Here is a 7686-nt window from a genome sequence, read left to right on the forward strand (position 1 = left end):
CCATCTAGCTCTGCACTTGATTCACCTTCTGTTTTGAGTAATCTTGCGACACCTAAACCTGTTTCTGCTATTAATTCTGATATGTTGCATATTATTGATGATGCCACTTCTGCTATGCATGATACTTATGATGAAACTACTTCTATGCTTGATACTACTGTGCCACTCGGTGAATTTCTTGATGAACAACTCGCTAGGGCTAGAGAGAATGAAATTATTGAAACTGATAATACTGATGAAAGTGATTATGAAGGCTCTCCTAATAAATATGAATTACCTGTTGTGCCTGAGAGCTATGTTATGGATGAAGAAACTAAAAGATACATTCTTGCTTGCAATGGTAGAAGTGATCTTAAGAAATTATTAGCTAAGCTTAAACAAAAAACTCTGAATGCTAGAATGAAATATGATCCTGCTTATGCTACTTCACCCATCTTTGTTACTGATATGGATTATGAATTCTCTACCTGATATAATTACTTTGGTTGAATCTGATCCTTTTTATGGCTATGAATCTGAAAATGTTGTGGCACATCTTACTAAATTAAATGATATAGCAACCCTGTTCACTAATGATGAGAGAACTCGCTACTTTTATATCCTTAAAATATTTCCGTTCTCATTAAAGGATGATGCTAAGATATGGTTTAATTCTCTTGATCCTGGTTGTGTGCGTAGTCCCCAGGATATGATTTATTACTTCTCTGCTAAATATTTCCCTGCTCATAAGAAACAAGCTACCTTAAGGGATATATATAATTTTGTGCAAATTGAAGAAGAGAGTCTCCCACAAGCTTGGGGGAGGCTTCTCCAATTACTTAATGCTTTGCCTGATCATCCTCTTAAGAAGAATGAAATACTTGATATCTTTTATAATGGACTAACTGATGCTTCCATAGATTACCTGGATAGTTGTGCTGGTTCTGTTTTCAGGGAAAGGACACTAGATGAAGCTGAAATTTTATTGAATAATATGTTGACAAATGAAAATAATTGGACACTCCCTGAGCCAACTCCTGAGCCTATTCCTAAACCAACTCCGAAGAAAAGGGGTGTTCTATTTCTCAGTCCTGAAGATATGCAAGAGGCAAAGAAATCCATGAAAGAAAAGGGTACTAAAGCTGAAGATGTTAAGAATTTACCTCCTATTGAAGAAATACATGGTCTTAATTTACCGCCTATTGAAGAAACACATGGTCTTGATAAACTGACACAGGTAGTAAAGGTAAATTCTCTCTATAGATATGATAAAGCTGAAATCCCTCGTACTAAGTTTGCTAGCCAATGTTTGGATGAGTTTGATAACTTTATGGTTAAGCAAGAAGACTTCAATGCTTATTTTGGTAGACAATTGAAAAAAAATGCTTATATGATTGAACACTTGGGTGATTATATGTCTAGAGTTAAAGGTGAACTTAAACTCATTAGTAAACATGCTTCTATGGTTACCACTCAAGTAGAACAAGTACTTAAAGCTCAGAATGATTTGCTCAATGAATTAAATAGTAAGAAAAATGATAATGATGTTAGAGTTATGACTAGAGGTGGTAAAATGACCCAGGAACCCTTGTATCCTGAAGGCCACCCTAAGAGAATTGAGCAAGATTCTCAAAGAAAAAATATAGATGCACCTAGTCCTTCTAAGAGGAAGAAAAAGAAAAATGATAGGACTTTGCATGCTTCTAGTGAACCTGTTATTGACACACCTGAGAATCCCAATGATATCTCTATTTCTAATGCTGAAACACAATCTGGTAATGAACATGAAACTAGTGATAACGTTAATGATAATGTTCATGTTGATGCTCAACCTAGCAATTATAATGATGTAGAAGCTCAACCTGATGTTGATCTTGATAACCCACAATCAAAGAATCAATGTTATGATAAAAGAGACTTTGTTGCTAGGAAACACGGTAAGGAAAGAGAGCCTTGGATTCAGAAACCCATGCCTTTTCCTCCTAAGCCATCCAAGAAAAAGGATGATGAGGATTTTGAGCGCTTTGCTGAAATGATTAGACCTATCTTTTTGCGTATGCGTTTGAATGATATGCTTAAAATGAATCCTTATGCTAAGTACATGATAGATATTGTTACTAATAAAAGAAAGATACCGGAAGCTGAAACTTCCACCATGCTTGCTAATTATACTTTTAAAGGTGGAATACCTAAGAAACTAGGAGATCCCGGAGTACCAACTATACCATGCTCCATTAAAAGAAACTATGTTAAAACTGCTTTATGTGATCTTGGAGCCGGTGTTAGTGTTATGCCTCTCTCTTTATATCGTAGACTTGATTTGGATAAGTTGACACCTACTGAAATATCTTTGCAAATGGCTGATAAATCAACTTCTATACCTATCGGTATTTGTGAGGATGTGCCTGTTGTGGTTGCAAACGTTACTATTTTAACGGACTTTGTTATTCTTGATATTCCCGAGGACGATAGTATGTCTATTATTCTTGGAAGACCCTTTTTGAATACTGCAGGGGCTGTTATTGATTGCACCAAAGGCAATGTCACTTTTCATGTTAATGGTAATGAGCATACGGTACACTTTCCGAGGAAACAACCTCAAGTTCATAGTATTAATTCTATTGGAAAAGTTCCATCGATTATTTTTGGAGGTTTTGAATTTCCTCTTCCTACTGTCAAGAAGAAATATGATATTCTAATTATTGGGGATGTGCATATCCCCGTTAAGGTAACATAGTGTTATTCGAAATTTCTCTGGTTCCATGTTATTCGGGATGAGTTTGTTAACAAGACTTGATCAACCTTGTTAATGGATTCCTTTTGATGATCATGAGATGGATGAAGTTAGAAAGCACAACCTTCTGTGCCCTCCTTTTACTTTCTGTTATTTATATTAAATAAAATAAAATTAGTATTTTCTGTCTATTATCTGAATTATCCGTGCAATATAAAAATACCCCAAAAAATAAAAGTTCTCCAAATGCCCTAAAATTTAAATATGATTTTTTATGGAATATTTGAGAATATTTGGCACTGAGAACACACCAGGGGGGCATCCACCTGGCCACGAGGGTGGAGGGCGCGTCCTACCCCCTAGGCACGCCCCCTGCCTCATGGGCCCACGGTGGCCCTCCTTCACTTATTCCTGCACCCACACACTCCTTCTTCCTCCCACAAACACCATTATCCAGCTCAAGCACGAGTTCTAGCTCATTTTGCTGCAATTTTCGATCTCCTTGCTCAAAGCACCTCTCACAAAACTGCTTTGGGGGATTGTTCCTTGGTATGTGACTCCTCCATTGGTCCAATTAGTTTTTGTTCTAGTGCTTTATTCATTGCAAATTTGCGCTGCCTAGGTGACCGTGTTCTTGAGCTTGCATGTAAATTTTTTATGGTTCCAAGTAGTTCTAATGCATGATACAGGCTCTAGGCACTTGTAGGAGTAGTTGTTATCACTTTTGTCGAGTTTGGTTTACTTTTATTTGAAGTTACTAAAAATTTCAGAATTTTTCAGAAAATAATGAAGAGATTTTTGAGGGGCTCATCGAGCCGAAGCTCGAAGGAAAAGCAAAATGAAGAAGCAGAGAGGCCCAAATATAATCTGCCTCGCACCGCGGAGGTTCAGCCGTGTGAATGGCCTTCCGATGATTTCTTGAGAGCAGCCGGGATTTATGATGATTTTTATGAATTGGCTAAGAATGCAGGCCTCACCGACTTCCTCCGCGACCAACGTGAATAGCCAGTACCTCGTCTCGCCGGAGGCTATTCACGCCTACTGGAACCCTACATCAGCCACAGAGCCAGAGTCGGAAACACAATTTGATCCTCCATGACAGTCTAATTACCAGTGGGATCCAGAGATGATTGCCGACCAGTGGCAATCAGAGTCTTCTTCTTCGCAGTACGACCCCAACTATTACTTTGGATATCCGCCAGGCCAGCCGTGGCCATAGACCAACTTAGGCCAAAATCCTAAGCTTGGGGGAGTACGTATTTCTCACCGACATTACATTCATGTTCACACACTCATTGCTAGATGTCGGTGTTCATACTTTTTCACTGTATTATCCATGCTAGTTTATTTCCTTTTTATGCTTTCTTCTTGTGTGTTTGATAAACCTTAAGAAAAACAAAAAAAATAGTTGTAGCTTTTAATTAGTCTACTTCCCATGCTTGTAGTAGTAATTAAAAAGAAAACCCCAAAAGATTTCATGTTCTTCTTTTGCTTGTTGGGAGCTTTCCCGTGTAAATAGTTTTATTTCTTTTCTTTGGGGGTCGATAGGAGAAGACCATGATTAAATTGTTGAAGTGACTCCTATATGCATTATTGTTGATCTGACAAAAGAGTCCATATTGCCTTGTCTTCTCCTGTTTATTGAATGCTTGCAGATTCCAGCTTAGTCCAATGCACGTGCACTATTATTATTATTCACATCATTCGGTCGTGCAAGTGAAAGGCAATTATGACGATATATGATGGACTGATTGAGATGGGAGAAGCTGGTATGAACTCGACCTCTCTTGTTTTTGTAAATATGATTAGTTCATTGTTCCTGATTTAGCCTATTATGAATAAACATGTTTGCAATGACAATTAGAGATTATAGTTGCTTATGCCATGCTTAATTAGCTAGGAGCTTATAATGGTTTACCTTGCATGCCAACATGCTATTAAAATGGTTGTGATGTGGTATGATAGGGTGGTATCCTCATTTGAACGATTCGAGTGGCTTGACTTGGCACATGTTCACGCATGTAGTTGAAACAAAATCAGCATAGCCTCTACGATATTTATGTTCATGGTGCATTATATCCTACTCATGCTTACATTCGGTGTTGATTAATTTTAATGCATGTTCATGACTGTTGTCGCTCTCTAGCTGGTCACTTCCCAGTCTTTTTCTAACCTTCACTTGTACTAAGAGGGAATACTTCTTGTGCATCCAATCCCATAAACCCCAAAGTTGTTCCATATGAGTCCACCATACCTACCTATATACGGTATCTACCTGCCGTTCCAAGTAAATTTGTATGTGCCAAACTCTAAACCTTCAAATAACATTCTGTTTTGTATGCTCGAATAGCTCATGTATCAACAAGGGTTGTCCGTATCTTCCATGTTAGGCGGGTTATTCTCAAGAGGAGTGGACTCCACTCCTCACTCACGAGAAAATGGCTGGTCAGCGGGATGCCCAGTCCCATGCTTTATGCAACTTAAATCAAAATAATTGCAAACAAAACTCCCCCGAGACTGTTGTTAGTTGTAGGCACTCGTTGTTTCGAGCAAGCCATGGATTGATGTTTGTTGGTGGAGGGGGAGTATAAACTTTACCATTCTGTTTGGGAACCGCCTATAATGTGTGTAGCATGGAAGATATAGCCATCTCTTGGTTGTTATGTTGACAATGAAAGTATACCGCTCAAAATATTATTCATCTCTATTTCAAAACAGAGCTCTGGCAGCTCTAAAAATCCCTGCTTCCCTCTGCGAAGGGCCTATCCATTTACTTTTATGTTGAGTCATCATCCTCTTATTAAAAAGCACCAGTTGGAGAGCACCGCTGTCTTTTGCATCCATTACTGTTAGTTTACATTGAGTATGACTTGACTGGATCTCTTTTACCATGAATTACAATGTCTAGTCAGTCCTTGATCTTTAAAGGTGCTCTGCATTTATGTTTTGCGGTCTCAGAAAGGGCTAGCGAGATACCATCTTATTATATCATATTATGATTGTTTTGAAGAAGTGTTATCACCCGAGATTTATTAGTATTGCTCGCTAGTTGATTATGCCATTGATATGAGTAAACATGAGACCTAAGCGTTATTGTGAATATGGTTAGTTTATAATCTTTGCTAAAAACTTGAATGCTGGCTTTACATATTTACAACAACAAGAGCAAACAGAGTTTGTAAAAGTTTTTCCTTATCACTTTTAGTTTGTCAACTGAATTGCTTGAGGACAAGCAAAGGTTTAAGCTTGGGGGAGTTGATATGTCTCCGTCGTATCTACTTTTCCAAACACTTTTGCCCTTGTTTTGGACTCTAACTTGCATGATTTGAATGGAACTAACCCAGACTGATGTTGTTTTCAGTAGAATTGCCATGGTGTTATTTATGTGCAGAAACAAAAGTTCTCGGAATGACCTGAAACTTCACGGAGACTATTTTTGGAAATAATAAAAAATACTGGCAAAAGATCAAGACCAGGGGGCCCACACCCTAGCCACGAGGGTGGGGGGGCGCGCCTACCCCCCTGGGCATGCCCCCCTACCTCGTGGGCCCCTGGAGCTCCTCCGACCTCAACTCCAACTCTATATATTCGTGTTCGGAGAGGAAAAAATCAAGGAGAAAGATTCATCGTGTTTTACGATACGAAGCCGCCGCCAAGCCCTAAACTCTCTCGGGAGGGCTGATCTGGAGTCCGTTCGGGGCTGCGGAGAGGGGAATCCGTCGCCGTCGTCATCATCAACCATCCTCCATCACCAATTTCATGATGCTCACCGCCGTGTGTGAGTAATTCCATCGTAGGCTTGCTGTACGGTGATGGGTTGGATGAGATTTATCATGTAATCGAGTTTGTTTTGTTAGGGTTTGATCCCTAGTATCCACTACGTTCTAAGATTGATGTTGCTATGACTTTGCTATGCTTAATGCTTGTCACTAGGGCCCGAGTGCCATGATTTCAGATCTAAACCTATTATGTTTTCATGAATATATGTGAGTTCTTGATCCTATCTTGCAAGTCTATAGTTACCTACTATGTGTAATGATCCGGCAACCCCGAAGTGACAATAGTCGGGACCACTCCCGGTGATGACCGTAGTTTGAGGAGTTCATGTATTCACTATGTCTTAATGCTTTGGTCTAGTACTCTATTAAAAGGAGGCCTTAATATCCCTTAGTTTCCGCTAGGACCCCGCTGCCACGGGAGGGTAGGACAAAAGATGTCATGCAAGTTCTTTTCCATAAGCACGTATGACTATATTCGGAATACATGCCTACATTACATTGATGAATTGGAGCTAGTTCTGTGTCACCCTAGGTTATGACTGTTACATGATGAACCACATCCGGCATAATTCTCCATCACTGATCCATTGACTACGAGCTTTCCATATATTGTTCTTCGCTTATTTACTTTTCCGTTGCTATTGTTATCATCACTACAAAATACCAAAAACATTACTTTTTCTATCATTACCTTTTGCTACCGTTACCACTACTATCATATTACTTTGCTACTATACACTTTGCTGCAGATACTAAGTTTCCAAGTGTGGTTGAATTGACAACTCAGATGCTAATACTTGAGAATATTCTTTGGCTCCCCTTGTGTCGAATCAATAAATTTGGGTTGAATACTCTACCCTCAAAAACTGATGCGATCCCCTATACTTGTGGGTTATTATGAAGCGAGCAACAAATTTGTTCGAGATCATACATACTGATGTATGTGGTCCGATGAATATTGAGGCTCACGGTGGGTATCATTATTTTCTCACCTTCGCGGATGATTTGAGCAGATATGGGTATATCTACTTAATGAAACATAAGTCTGAAACATTTGAAAAGTTCAAAGAATTTCAGAGTGAAGTGGAAAATCATCGTAACAAGAAAATAAAGTTTCTACGATCTGATCATGGAGGAGAATATTTGAATTACGAGTTTGGTCTACATTTGAAACAATGCGGAATAGTTTCGCAA

Source organism: Triticum dicoccoides, chromosome 1A, assembly GCF_002162155.2.
Source record: "Triticum dicoccoides isolate Atlit2015 ecotype Zavitan chromosome 1A, WEW_v2.0, whole genome shotgun sequence".
Lineage (NCBI taxonomy): Eukaryota > Viridiplantae > Streptophyta > Magnoliopsida > Poales > Poaceae > Triticum > Triticum dicoccoides.